The sequence below is a fragment of the Perna viridis genome, chromosome 3 (assembly GCF_037379345.1).
Source record: "Perna viridis isolate PV_CMFRI_1.1 ecotype Kerala chromosome 3, ASM3737934v1, whole genome shotgun sequence".
Classification (NCBI taxonomy): domain Eukaryota; kingdom Metazoa; phylum Mollusca; class Bivalvia; order Mytilida; family Mytilidae; genus Perna; species Perna viridis.
This window is the reverse complement of record NC_142447.1, coordinates 40,635,226-40,651,938: the sequence shown is the minus strand read 5'-3', so window position 1 is coordinate 40,651,938 and position 16,713 is coordinate 40,635,226.

The following is a 16,713-nucleotide window of genomic DNA, read 5'->3' as shown; positions in this document are numbered from 1 at the left end:
AATAACTCCAACATGGCTTAACAGATTAAAATGAAAATTAGACCCCAGATAGATCTCATCTTGTTGAACACATTTACCCCATGTCAGAATTTGGCTCAACCTAACGGTTTTGGAGATATATGCGATAAACTACTGTCTGACCCCTATGTTCTATTTTTGGTAACGGCGGCCATGTTTTTCGACGGATCAAAAATCCCCACAGCAGTTCTATGCACAATGCCCAAAGAAACATTTATACCAAGTTTGGTTTCAATTGGTCAAGTAGTGTCCGAAGAGAAGAGTTTTGTTAACGACGACGGACGACGACGACAGATGCCAAGTGATGGTAATAGCTCACATAGCTCACATGGCCTTCGGCAAGGTGAGCTAAAAATGAAACAACAACACAACAAACAAGAGACGTACACCAAAGAAAAACACACAGGTATCTTGTGCATGACTTAAATTGTGAACCAGGTGCGCTGGTAGAGTAAGCATCTTTTTCTTTCTTGGAGCCTCTCGAATTGCTCAAGTCATATCCAATATAACATGGAAAATAAGCACCATGAAATTTGGATACATCAATCTAAGTGATGGAAATAAACTTGCAGTACTGGCCGTCAAGTTCATAATGGCAGTCGTAGACTATATTACTTTATTCTTATGATAACATCGCCTTGTTGCTATAATATATCTGTAAAACATTATCATTTGTGTTTTTTTTTGCACGACACAAACTGAAATATGAGTTTAGAGGTGAAAATCTCTGTTCACTGAGGTGAGTGGCATATTTCTTCAGACCTAATGTAAAATATAGCGAAATAGAATTAAAAATTAGCAAGTTATAGGTAGATTTCAGTCACCAAGTCCACTTTTACACGGTCTGAAATGAATCATTGATTATCAGAACATTTTTGTGTTTATGTTTTATGAAGAAAATTAAAAAACTATCATTTGTCAAATGATACCAAGAATTGATACTCTTCGCGTACAATTACTTGCAGATCTGTGCCCTTTTTTATTACGGATCTAAAATTGAGATTTTCCACAAATCTCAAAAGTCGAGCAATCAAATCAATTGAAAATTTAAGAAAAATTCATGGATATGAGCAAAATCTCAAGTTGAGATTCACAATAAAACACAGGCCTGAACACTTGCAAAATCTTAAAAGAAACCCATTTCTTCGATTGTATTTTGGGGATAAAATGTAACTATGAAATGATGAAGAACTCAGCCTAATTTTATTTAAGACTTACGCAAAAATCACTCTTTTCAAAATGTATTACCCTTGTCATGAAATTGTTGAAAAGTTGTCAACTGATCCTGTTTATATAGAATATTAACCTGGTTGGCAAGAGTTTTATTTTTACATTTATCTTAAATACCGTGTCACAAAGACAATAGGTACCAAAAACCATCAGTTTCTTGAAATTGTTTCTAGCACCTATTGTCGGTATGAACTGTGACACGGTATTGAAGTTATGTGTCAATCCCTCCATTTCCTTCAGTTTTGCCACCCATAAAGAACTAAGAAGCTGTAGGAACCGAAATACATAAACCGGGTTTTAGAACCAATTAGAACCAATTAACCAACCGTTTATAAACATTGGCTCTTATTGTACTAAAATCGATACATATTAAAGAAATGAATATTTTATTTTTCTTGTATATGGAGAAATAACCCAGACTCATGGTGTACAAAGCATGTGAATTTGAAGTTTACACTATGGTAATTGAGGTCACCTCAAATAGACAGAATATACATAATATTACTGTTATTTCTTATATTTTAATTTTAGTATTACAATTTAACGATTAGATCATGAAAAAAGTCTGGTGACATCACAGTCACATAACAAAATTTGGTCCATGAGATGATAAACAATTATTTTTATCCAATAAGAAAGCGTGTTACTTCTGACATTCAATTATGTCTTTGGTGACAAATGAATCTTACATGTCAAAATACAAGATATCTTAAGATAAGTTAAGATTACACTATGGGTTTGCTTGGTAGTCCTTTTAAGTTCGTGTATTAATTATGTATCATTGAAAAAAATACCATTAACAATATTTTTTTATACACATATATAAATCTTTGACAAAGCAAAAATCTCAACATAGTATTGACATTACTAGTACATTAAATTAGACAGCAAATAAATTACAAAGCCATCTAGAAGGAGAACAGACATATCTGAAATTTATATTGAGTTAACATTTATTTAAATTGCATCTTTGCAGTCGCTTTACAATAAATTCTGCGAATAATTGATCAAGTTCGTAAACATTCCCAGCGGATGTCTTGTTCTGTGTCAAATTGATCTGATACAACTAGACATTAGAAAACAAACATTATCCTGCACATTAAGCAATTTTGCAATCATGGAAAATAAAAAGAATCTTCGATATAAATACCAGAAGATAAATGATAACAAAAATAAAAGTATAATACATTATGTTACCAAAGTTACTGACTACTTCAAGTATAAATACAGACTCAAATCATTCGATGTTGGTTAAAAGTTGTCATTTATTACATTTCATATTAACACAATATAGTTATGTTTCATATTGTATTGATTTTATTCAAGAGATATTTCCACGTATATCTTACCATTTCTAGCCTGTCATCTAGAAGAAAAACACAAAGGAACAAACGGTTAGATTGATTAATAATTCAAAAGTCCGGTTGTAAAAATTAAAAATGATAATAAACAGAAATTACATAACATAGGTTGTCTATTAGATATAAAAATGATGGATTATTTTCCATATTAAACAATATATGATAACTACAGTAAACTGAATTTAACTCATCAAAAATGTTGATGAGACAATTTCTTACGTTTTTTGTTCACTCTTAAGCATTGAACACTCCAAATAAATAAAAATTCATTCGTGATGTATGGACAATATTTTTGCTATGGCATACCTTTTATTCATTTCAAGACAAGAGCCTTTTATCATTCGAACAGACCCTATTATTTGCCAGCATGTCACTGAACCGGATTTGATAAGCTAGCTGATAGAAGCAACAGTTCGAGGGTAGTAATATCTACAATTTTTGACGGATACACTGTTGAAACCGACTAGTCGTCAATATATCTTGTTTTCTTATTTACGCGTGCTTGACAAAATGGGATAGCAGCCATTTTTCAGTCTTTGATAAAACTCGCCGGGGCTCAAACCGACAATCACCCACACTCGAGGTGAGAACGTTACCACTAGACCATTTAGCGGTTTAGTAAACATATGATGGACGTGTATATGATAATCGAGGAATGTAATTATAATGTAATCTAAATTATCTTTAAACATGTATGAAAGACATGTTTTGTCAAACTGATGAATTAACTCTAAACAAAAAGTTAAGTGCATCTTCAAAACTTTTTTGTTGCTACAAAAAATCTTAACACCCCCTCGTTAGTACGCTTGGAACTGTTAAACGTCAATATGTGAATATGTGAATAATTCTAGAATTTATAGTAAACACAGCTGCTCCACACATTCAACACATTTTAATGAATGAAAATTTCAGTTTTTGAAAATTTCCTATCCACAAAAGCCTTTGTTCAAAACAAAATAGTAGCACATTATATGAAGAAATTTATTTTTTATGACTTTATAACTCAAATAGACTTTAAATTTAATTTCAATAAAACAGACCCTTGAACTTTTGGGAAATTAAACATTGAAGTAGTTACTTAAATATATTCAATGTACTGTTAACGATGCATTTCAAGACAAGTGGTTTCACTCACGATCTTCACTATCAATACGTTTCATACAAATAGCGATCGCTACGTAGCGACGTCACAACTATTGTTATGTATCATTATGCTAAATGATGGTATAATATATGGTGAACAAAAAGTGATAACTGAAAGTAATGAATCAACTATCTCACAACATTCTGGGGCTGTACAATTTAAAGTCTATCTATTAATGTTTAAAATGTTTTACATTGTTTTACTAAATACAGTTATAATTCAAGTGGAATTAACTTACCCACTAGTCTTGTTGTTACAAGTACCTTGGCGGCACGTACAAGTTCATCATTCCCCATGATGGTATCTTCTATTACAAATAATTTCCACAATGGTCTTGGAGACTGTTCCCTGAAAACTACTCTTATCTTTACTTGGTTTCCTGCTGTATCATCATGTCCATCTACGCGATAAAACTCTCGTAACGCATAGTGGTGTTCTGCTTACCACCGCTTAGAAAAGTGTTCGATCATTTGAGTTTAACAACGTAAGAGACTATTTAGATAATTCAACGTTATGTGATGGTCATTATCGTCCTATCGTTTGTGGAATCAGTTAATCAGTTACTACATCCCGATTAGACAATGTCGTCCTCGAAGAATTTGTGCCGAAGTAAAACAGTCATAAACTACACGGATTTGAGTAGTAGACAATTCTTTCCTCACAGTGTGATGCAGCATATAATAGACGATTCTTTGTGCTTCTTGGTGTTCTTTCTCGGGGGACATTTTCTCGATAAAGACCTTTTTTTCTTGGTCCTTTGTCATGTAATTTCACATTTTGAAAATTTCTGGGTCGATCCTTATTCAAACGTAAAATATTAAATTAAGTATTCTCATTTTTGCAATGGTTTCGTTGGTAGGCCACTCTTGGTGATCTCGTTTCTAAAGAGACCTCGCTATACACATGTTATTCACAAAGGAGATACACAAACTTTGGTATGCGTTCATTCGTATTTCACATTTCTTCTTTTGATTTCAGAGTTGGTTTTCCTCCCGGCATTATCTATCTCCCTCCCGACGATGAGTACTTCTATACGTATATTTTCAGTGTTTGACATCTTTAATAGACGGTAGCGATCTGTTTACTAAGTTGTAAGTGTCTGACCCTTTTGTAAGATTATTTGATACAGGAAGTAGTAATTTATTCTATTTTATGTGGTTGCAAGTTCAATTCAATTCAAATACTTTTGGAGTCAAACCGTTTCCCATTTGATGAAAAATGTGGTATCGCTGTTTTCAAGAGTACACAGTAGATGAAGAAAAATACAACACTAATATTGTACAAGCAGCTTTTTATGTAATTAATTTCTGTTGTGATTCCTCATGCTTTTTTGGGCTCTACTTTGGTACATATGCTGGCGTGAGGTCGTTTACATGGACACTTCTTGCAGGTTATCTCAGATTTACATTCAGCAAGTTATGGTTCTTCAAACAGTTGTAACACCGCTACCTCTCTTTAGTGATCTGATTTTTTCCTCGTCCGTAATTAATTATTTAGTACACACTGACGGCGCATGAACATCGTTACAGTAGGTGGATTTTTTTCTACTAAGGTTAGATTTCACGGGATATTTCGTAGCATAAACTATAAAAACAGATGCAGTTGTGTACTCAGTAGTTTGTACTGGATATTTTTTTTACATGATCGGCTTGCTTCTTTGATAAAGACTTCTTTTTCTACAGCGTCGTGTAAAACAGGAAGAACTCATTTGTCGCTTCTGTGTTCATGTTACAAGTTTTCTTTTATCGTCTGTGGTATTTCATTTAAGATGATGGGGACGACCTATAGGCTCCCATATGTTTCGTATGTTTTACACATGATCTCAAGACCTTGTACCATTTATATCATCATAGAATGTCTTCATCTAAGTGATATTTTACGTAGCATTAGGTAACTCAACAAGTTGATAAACATTTCCATATGCGACAGACTAAATCTGCGTTTCAATACGTGTAGTGCTTGTGTGTAATTCGTTTTTGTGATATGCAGTCTAGCGATACTTTTACTTGCTTCTTAACTGAGATATGAGATAATTAAACATTTGCACATCATTCAGTGATGCATTGTCGTGCACTGGGGTCGAAAAGGAAAAAAAAGGTTGCCATTCCAATATATCCCCGCCGAAAGACGGTAGACCAGGCATAGGCACTTTATGATACATGCTTGTATTCGTACATGCTAATCCTGTGATACTTGTGGTAGCTTGTGGAATGATTGATTGATTGTTGGGGTTGAACGCCCGAGCAGCAATATTTCAGTTATATTCAGGCGATGTAGCTTGTGGAAAGGACTGCGTAGAATTTGCGGGTTGGTGTTGGTCAAGGCAGTGACCCGCACATCCTATGTAGTTTTTTCTACTTAAGACTTCTTGTTTTAGTATTTCTGCATGAATAACTACAATAAAATATTACGTTTGGAATAAAAAAGTTGTCTCTTTTCATCTCGATTCCGTACATGTACATTTAAACTTAACCTTCTGTGTTCATTTAATGTGATAGAAATTTTTCAATGCATTTTGATTACATTAATAGTGAAAGTATGGACTAATTATGACTTTCAATGGTACCTGAATTAAAAGTGTAACACATCTTTTTCAGTGATTCCACTCCGACTAGATAATTCATCCAATAATCGCTAATTTATAGGTTTTTTAATTAAAAATTACAATTCACATGCACAAAACGATTTCAAATGAGATAAAAAATAAAGGCGGAGGTCATTGAATATAATTTGCATTACTGTCATGGAAACATTATTTTAATGACTTATAGCATTTTTCTCGAATATTTCTTGCAATTATGTTTTAAACTATACAATAAAATGAAAATAAGAAAATAGTTTTGAATATATCATAAGAAAGATATTTCTTATGTGACATGAGGGTGAATAAAATTCAACGGTTTCTTATTCTTACAATAATAATGAGCTACGAATGTGTAATATGTTCCTTTGCACATCGACATGATTACAATGTGTTTCAATTATTAAAGAAGAGGAAATTTGAGTGTTATGTCATTTAACAATCAAAATTTATTATTTTGTGTAAGTTATAAAATTAATACCAGCACGTAAAAAAGATGTATAACAAATCGTTTTGCCCATCGCTGAAGACCGTGTGGTGACCTGTAGAAGTTTAACTGTTCGTTGCTTGACTTTTGGTGGTTGACTATCTCATAAGCAATTATACTACATCTCCCATTCTTATATAAGAAGTAGAAGAATTGTTCATTAAAGTGTAACCTGAATTAATATAACATGTGTACATATTTAAATCTTCAACCAGTCAAATAGGCTTATGATGATGCTCTGTTAAATCATTATATTAAAACAATACAGAGACTTTTACTTTGAATTTTAAGGTGTCATGTACAATTTATCATGGATTTCAAACAGGAAATATTATCAAAATAAAATTAAAAAGAAATATTTAGAAAAAATATAGATATATTTAGTGTGTCTGATATAAAATTTGCTATAAGTTTGCTAAGTTTGTGACTAGAAAGTAATTTATACAACTTATCATCATCAGAAAGACAGGAAATGTTACCATAAACTTTGTATATATCTTCGAACAGTTTGTTTATTTCAGCGTCATATTTCGGACAAGGAATTAGGAAATGTGCTCAGTCTTCAACTGAGTTTATTGTACACTTTCTGTGTACTGTTCTGTGTTCAAGAGGACTTTTCCTACGTCGTCTTTTTTCGATTTCTAAAGAGAAGGTACCACATCGAATTTTTGAAATAGAAGATCGATGGCTTCTAGACTAACAACTTTTCAGAAAAAGGCTCTGTTCGAAAGGATTTTAAAAAATTTATATGTTCTAAATTTTGGCATTTGTTCAACACGGTCTTTGCAAAATTGGTTGTGTCTATCAAGTATGTCTCCACGGTATCTATTAAAAGCGACGATAAGATATGTTGATTCTCTGACTCGAATAAATCACTTAGCCCGCATGAATCGAACAGTCTCTTCACGTGATTAAACCTTGTATCTCTATATCTCCTGGTCTCACAAGAAAACTTTGTGCAAATTCTAGTGTTTGGTGCTAGTCTGCAGAATAGACAGACAACATATTTTTGAGTTCTGTGATAAATCGGTACCTTCCCACATTACCCGTGATAGCGGGTATCGGAGTAGTCAGACCGACGGCACGAAAAGTATGCATTAATCGGTATTACAGTCTCTTTAGCGACTCGAATCATTTGTTTCCCCACACTCATGATATTGAACCGTCGATTTAAATATCTTTGTATATATGTCAAAGTCCATTTCATCTATCGTAAAGTATTTCGATACAACTGAACCTAATGACCGGCTTATGTTTGAAACTAGTTCGTTTATTGTTTCTGTATAATCCTAATGTTTACCAATAATGACTCCAAGATATCTGTATTTCGATACAATTTCAAGAGTCATGCCACAAAACTGAAACACTTGCTGGGATCTCGGTCTCGGGGCTTTACGCACTTGCAAAATCGTTTTGTCCGCATTTACTATGTCGCCATGTCTTTGACCATTTGCTTACACAATTAAGTAAAGATTGTAATTCATCTATCGAATACGAGAATAGCAATACATCGTCCGCATAGAGAAGACAGTTTAAGGTTTCTGTTCCGATGTTGATTCCTCTTCCAATACGGTTTATTTCCGGCACTGGATCGTCTAAGAAAATAGCAAAAAGAGAAGTGCTCAGTTGTCGCCTTGTCGAACTTCCGCTTCTATATCAAACCAGTCTGTCAGTATGCCATTTAAATGTCTTGATGCCTGAAGCTGTTCGTATGTTGATTTGATGGCTTTATACATGTTTCATATTGACAACAGTTTATAACTGAATAGGCTGTGATCCTCTTATATCCCTTATACAGCTTTAAACGGCTTTGTATGTATAGTATAAATATCTCTATAAAATGCAAATTACAGGAATGGTACATATGAAAAAAAAATACATAGAAAGAAGAATATGGGTTTCTATATGGACAGTCTCTTCAAAAGTTATGTTCTACGAAATTAATAATTCAGTAAGTGAAATGAAACATTACATTATAAATGTACACAATATTTACCACAGAAACCGACAAAGTGTAAGCGTGCAATAGTGTTTGCACTGGTGTAGATATAACTTCAAATTTACTACGTCATTGACAACAAATCAAGACACCCAAAAACGTGTTATGTTTTCTACGAGCAATATAAGGCTCTTGCATTAATATTGGATGATACTAACAAATGGCAAACATGAAGTAATATTGCACGGGTGTTAATATAGCTTCAAATTTTTGATATCGATTACAAATTAAGGCATTTAAAAATTGTTTTATGCTTTTGATTTAAACATATATGTTCAATCAAAAAGCTCTTAAATTAATTTGGGTGATGTATACATATGTTGTCCGCGCAAGTTGTTATTCTTCGGTGCCCATGAAGTTAATCTTTTTTATATGATATTATGTGTTTTATGTTGATGGTCAAATTTAATCAAAGGCACTACAAACACAAGTAGCCGTACTTCTTATCTTTACCTCCATCTCGATGTTGATAAAATAGAAAAAAAAAAAAAAAAAAAAAAAAAAAAAAAAAAAAAAAAAAAAAAAAAAAAAAAAACAAGCGACGAATTCAATTTCCTCTTATTCAAATCCCCTTTTCTAGCAGTATCTATGCAACTACTCTAGCGTATGGAGTTTTAATCTCTCAACCCATAAAATAATCTACAAATTATGGCTATTATACCGATTTACCAACTTTCGCAAAAAACAAGGATATGTTGCTGATAAAATAAAGTAATCATTTCAAAAGTTGTACAAAAACAACTTAGAAGGGATATCATCAGAAATTTGCACCGAGAACAAATAAATGAACAAAAAGAATAAAATAATAATTGATTAAGCAGCATTAACTTTTCTTAGTTTTTCTGTGATAATTTTAGAAACAGGTGACTGACCATTCGCTACCTTTAGGATGGACAGTAAATCAATGTAATTTTGAATACAAAGTCTTGTTAATGATTCCGACCGCCAATACCTGTGGGCACATGTCATTATGTGTACGTGATTTTCATGTTGATTAGTTATTCTTTAATTAAATTCCTCTAATCCACTGGGACTTTGATGATTTAATGTCAATTATCTCTGACTTGCTTGTATCTTTATTTGGATACAAGTCTAAGCATCGTCTTTACATGTCATTTAGGAGATATTGTTTAGTTATGGTATTTTTATTACGCTAATTTCCTTTGAGTCATTCTGGCAGGTACTCTGCAAGACCATTAAATGGTGACGTTAACGGATTCCTTTAACGATCACGTGGCTTTGTTAAGGTAGTCTAGGATAAGAAGATAACCCCTGACAGAATTTCACGCAGTGTTACACAACCCATTTAGAGGTTAGATTTAAAGAAACAAAAACAAATTTTGTTGAAAAACGGTTCAGTTGTATTTCAAAACAGGAAGTATTCTAGCAAAGATCGAAATGAATGTTTTGTCTGCAACTTTTATGATTGTGTTTTTTCTTCTTGGCTTAAACACTATCGATGCTGCTTTTTTACCGTCATTTCGGAATCATGGAGACACATTATCAGGAGATGTTAATCAGATCCTTGCAGAAGACTTTAAGGAAACGCATTGCCTTTACCGCTCTAAATGGTACCTTGTTACATCGAAAGATTTGGCACTTAAATGTGTGAGAAATCCATCGTGCTATTGTGTAAATAGCCTCAGTAATTGGATATGGTAGAGGTTTTTCTCAAGAATATGGCCTTCTTGACATTTGTGAGAAACTCTGTTTTCTGAATTACAAGGAAATATTATAATTTTATCGTTTTCATAATTTATGACAATTAATATGCAGCAAAAGTCTAGAATGAAAATAAGTGAATTCTGCAAGTGGACTAATTTAGGGAATGTTTACCTCTTATATTAATGTGAATATAAAGTAAACCGTAAGATTGGCTTTATTTTGAAAAAAAATACAACTTACATATGTTTTATTTTATGTTTTCATATGTTCATTTTAAAGTGCAAAGTCTCTTTTTTGTTAACTTAAGTTTATACTAAGATGTTTATAATACCATTGCAAATGTAAACTATTAAAGTTAATAAACAAAGAAAGTGTTTTAATGGTTATTAGTTAATTTATTTCTTCATTATTTTACTCTTTTTGAATATATTTCTTTTCAGTACGTACTTCCTATCAAGTTTATACATTGTTTAATTATTATTTAATAGATTTATTATATTTGTTATCTTTTTTCGTCTGTTGTATTTCCAACGTAACAAGATTAAATTTGTCGATTTATAAAGTAGTTGAGCACACTACACACGTGTGCTGTGCTTCTAGTTTATTATGGTTGTTCGTTTCAATTTTAGTTTAATGTGTGTTACCACGATTATTTTTAAATGAAAGAGTTGAAAAAAAACAAAAATAGACGGAAACAAAAACAACATAACATCAACAACAGCAACAAAAACAAAAACAAAACTAAACAAAAACAAAAACAAAACAAAAAACAAAACAAAACAAAACAAAACAAAACAAAACAAAACCAAACCAAACCAAACAAAACAAACAATACAACAAACACAAAGCCTCAAACACATAATAATAACAAAAAAAAAAAAAAACCCACATAAACAAATAAATAAACAAGCAAAGATGACAATAAGCGAATCAAACATTAAGTACTTTGATTGCTTTGAAACATAGAACAGGTGCATATGTAGTCTAAAAAATTTTTATGAACTCGACGGGTGTTTCTAGAAAAGTAGAGGACGCTTACCCTACCGGTGCACCTGCTCCAGGCTCCCAGTTTTTAGTGGAGTCCGAGTTGCTCATTTACTTTTGTTACTTTGTATGTATTATGTTAGTTACTTTATGTTCTTTTGTCTGTTTTCCATGTCTGGTTTTTGTCCCTGGATTACATTCTTTTCCGCTAGAATCTTGGTACCCTTGAGTGTTCATTGACTTTTTATCAGTTATTGAAACAAAATACAAAACATTAATCAATTTAAAGAGTAATCAAGGGAACCAAGGTTATAGCGGTAATCAAAAGAATGTAATCCAGGTACAAAGACCAGACATGGAAAACAGACATACACAACAAAGAACATAAAGTAACTAAAATCATACATACAAAGTAACAAAAGTAAATCAGCAACTCAGACTCAAAAACTGGGAGCATGGACCAGGTGCACCGGTAGGGTAAGCGTCCTCTGCTTTTCTAGAAACACCCGCCGAGTTGCTCATAAAAAGTCAAGTCCGGGGTAGACAAACGAGGAAAGGAAAACTATGACCCGTTGAATAAATCAGTTTTCATGGTGCTGATGGATACACCATAACGATCCACGAGTTCATGATGACGACCATAAAACTTCTGTAGTGATGACTTCAATCTTGTAGCAACATAACCCTGTTCCAGAAGCCTTTTGTTAGAGTTCTACCGCGATACAAAAAGTCTGCGTAGTTTCGGCAAGCTATGGCATAACGTATGAGTTGTGATATGAACACTCCATACGCAGGAGCCGAAGGGATGTTGCCACAGATGAAAGGAAAGTTGACAATTCTGAATGAAAAGTCATCACGTTTGTCGTAAAGTTTGGTCAATAGTTTTCCTTTACCATCGATTTCTAAGTGTAGGTCAAGATATGAGGCTGACTTCACAGTGTCTGTAGTATCCTTTATCTCAAGTTCTTTTGGGTAGATGCGATGTATCAAATCCCCGAAATTAGGATTGTTTAAAGATAACACGTCATCTATATAGCGGAAACTGAGATTGAAGGATCTAGCTTAACAATATTCTTTCTTTCTGATCAGATCAGCTATAAAGTCAGCCTCATAAGAGTGAAGGAATAGGCCAGCTAGTAAAGGGGCACAATTTGTTCCCATTGGAATGCCGACCGTTTGTTGAAAAACACGTCCACCACACATGACAAATGTGTTGTCGATTAAAAATTCCAGCATTTTGTAAACATCTTCCACTGTATATTTGGAATCTCTACCAAGAACTATATATTTGTATCTAGGTGTACCATCTTTTTGGAAAAAACAACGATGTATAATGTTTTTAAGTAGGGATTTTAACTGAGTATGGGGAATAGAAGTATACAGTGTTGAAAAATCATAGGTTTTAACGCTATTATATTCAGATAATAGTCTTGAACTGATTGTCTCCAAAAGATCTTTCGAATTTTTCAGGATCCACATTGAGTTAATACCACTACGGGAGTAACAAGTGTTGTGGTAGAAATGTAGACCCCCTTTGACATTGTGAGTATAGAAGTTAAAAGTTTTGAAAGAGGTTTGGTGGTACATTTTGCAGATCCAGCTATGAAACGTTGTTTGTATGAATTCTTGTGAAGTTTAGGAATCCAGTACATAGACGGTAAATCACAATCATCGTCCTTAGTAGAGAGACCAAAAGAGGATAGTACAGATTTATGGTTTTCCACAATCTCTTCTTTGGAAAGAGTGGTAGCAGTGTAGGTCTTATCACTGCTATTATTTTCTACGTCTACCTCTGATAATAAACATTGGATATAAAACGTTTTGCAGGCAAAAACAATGTTGTTTTGGGCTTTGTCTGCTGGTACGACAACATACTTGTCATGTATAGTAGACAATGTTTTTGCTACATCGGGGTCTTTGAAAACTGATGTAGCCTTGGCACTCATTGACCTACTTAAAACTTTCATTCGTTTCACAATTAAAGACCTCACGACCTTCAACCATTCTGACGGAGAATCAATTTCTTCTTGTTCTCGTTTTATCCATTTTCTTGCATACTCCTCGATGGCATCCATAAGGACTTTAAAGTTATAATTCCAATTTATGGAGCGTGGTTCTCGGTACTTGGGACCTTTAGAAAGGATATTACGCAGAGATTCGTTTCCGATAATGGTTAAATCTCCCGTAATGACGTGACAGAAGGACCATTTTTGAATGGAGAGGTTTTGCAAGAACAGTCAGGTGGTTTAGCCTTGAAGTCCTCAATCTCGAGGTTCTGCAATAGCCTTTATAATTGAAAATTTTGGATGAAGTATAGGAATATGAAATAATTGGTATGGATTTGTCTGAAATATGGGGGAATTTTGTTGGTAACGTTTTTGTGATGGAGGATGTTAGCCAAATTAATTGCATCTATACCTTTGTTGACAAACGGCAGTGGAAGAAATGATCGTTTTTCTTCATCTTGACTTTTCACACAAACTGGTTTAAAGAGTCTGTGGAAACCAATATCCAAAATGATGGCAACAAGTCTGTATAATGATGAGGTGGGGTCAGAAACAGGAGTGTCAAGACTTGTTTTGTAAAGGGAGTGTAGTAAAATGAGAGGTATAGAACAAAGTTTGGTTTTACTGTGATGAAGTCCGAGAGGTTTTTATACGAAAGGAAGGAGGCCATATATGGTGACATCATGTAACTCAGGTATAGTGGCGATGGCCATGACTCCTTTCCCGTCTTGGATTTTTGTCAAATAAATTCATCACATTTATGCTATTGTTATATTGGCTTGAATGGTTTCCTATACTTTTGATGTTGTCATTGCATCCGTATGGTATTGCAGCACTTAATCTGCGTATCCAGTACTTCTCTCTTTCCCTACGATAGTTTTTACTTAGAATGGGACTGTTTGTAGGCTGGTAAGTTTTTTTCTAAAATACGAACTTTCATAGAGAGGATTGAATGATCTTGTTGATTAAAGTGTTTATAAATTGTCGGGAATTTGGTGGTGTTAATTCCCGAACGATGACCGCACATTCTTTTATTTAATCGTTCTTGCGTTTCTCCGACATATATTAAACCACATAAGTTGCATTCTAATCCATATATTAAGTTTTTTGATTTGCAACTTAAGTCATCGTGACTTCTTGTATGGAATGTTTTGTTTGTAAGGGAACTGGAAAAGTAAGGGTCGGTTATAAGAATGTTGCATGTTTTGCAATTTTTTATACCACATTTTGATATGGTACAGTCTGGTTCGCCATCGTTGTAGTCAAATATATCGTTTAAAGTGATGGAACGTGGTTTGATAATTTTAAAATAGTCAGAATTTTTGTACTGGAATAGATGGTCTGCAGACTGAACGTGTGATTGGGTACTTTTAGTTGAATTGGTCGGGGCACTTTCCATACAAGATGTGAGTGTGCTAAGATTTCCATCTGGGGACACCACATACTTACAAGACAACAGGGTGTCCGATCTGCTGTCAGGTTCGGATCTTTTTATACTGGGCGAGGTCCGAGCCAGTTTTTCTTTCATTCCTCTTGTTAAAACCATTAATTTCAAAAATTGTATTACTGGGTTGATGATACCCTCGGGGACAAAATTCACCAGCAGAGGTATCGACCCAGTGGTGTGAAAGAGTAATCAAGGGAACCAAGGTTATAGCGGTTATCAAAAGAATGCAATCCAGGGACAAAGACCAGACATTGAAAACAGACATACAAAGTAACAAATGTAAATGAGCAACTCAGACTTCACTAAAAACTGGGAGCATGGACCAGGTGCACCGGTAGGGTAAGCGTCCTCTGTTTTTCTAGAAACACCCGCCGAGTTGCTCATAACAAGTCAAGTCCGGGGTAGACAAACGAGGAGAGGAAAACTATGGACCGTTGAATAAATCAATTTTCATCGTGCTGATGGATACACCATAACGATCCACGAGTTCATGATGACGACCATAAAACTTCTGTAGTGATGACTTCAATCTTGTAGCAACATAACCCTGTTCCAGAAGCCTATTTGTTAGAGTTCTACCGCGATACAAAAAGTCTGCGTAGTTTCGGCAAGCTCTGGCATAACGTATGAGTTGTGATATGAACACTCCATACGCAGGAGCCGAAGGGATGTTGCCACAGATGAAAGGAAAGTTGACAATTCTGAATGAAAAGTCATCACGTTTGTCGTAAAGTTTGGTCAATAGTTTTCCTTTACCATCGATTTCTAAGTGTAGGTCAAGATATGAGGCTGACTTCACAGTGTCTGTAATATCCTTTATCTCAAGTTCTTTTGGGTAGATGCGATGTATCAAATCCCCGAAATTAGGATTGTTTAAAGATAACACGTCATCTATATAGCGGAAACTGAGATTGAAGGATCTAGTTTAACAATATTCTTTCTTTCTGATCAGATCTTTGTCTTCAAGTCTTTGATCAATGACCATGTACCTCACATGCAAAATCCATATTTTTAAATATTATAAAAAAAACTTCCTCTTTTTCTTGGCAAATTCATCTTTCACAACTGTATCAAAATTTTAGTTATTCCAAAAGAATAAAATGGCTATTTAATTGCTTCATGGTTATTCATTTGATGACAATGGTAACTGCTGGTAAACAGATAAACTGACCAAAAACATATCTTGTCGTTCTAGTGATTGAATGCTTTATTACGCACTAGTACTATATTGGATTTATCTAATAAAAAGTGATTTTTATTTTTAGATAAAACCAAGTAAAAAAGTACGTAGAAATCAAAAGCACACACACAAAAAAAACAACAAAAAAACAAAAACAAAAACCACAAATACCTCGAATATATGTTTTGTATAAAAATATGCTATTCTATGAAAGAGTAATCTATGAAAAATTCTTTTAATAATATGGATTTCATTATATTTCGCATGAATTTAGATTTAGTATATTACTATCCGCGTTATCTATTTAGGCCTTTACCTTAGTTAAAAAAATCAAATGCCCAGTTTTTATCGAATCTAAAAAATCTTAAACTGCCTCGTTAGTCTCGTAGCAGAGTGCGAGAAGTTGTAGGTTCAACCATTGGCCAAGACATATCGAGACTTTAAAACTAGTAGTCCGTGGTCTCTCCCTAAAAACGTGGCTAATAGGAAAAGAGTGGCTACTGGTCAACTTTGGGTAACAAAAAAAATGTCCAATCTTATCGGCGGATTGTTTCTTCTGCATGCTAGTACAATATAAATCCAGCTCATAATCTCGGCGAAATTAAAGCAAT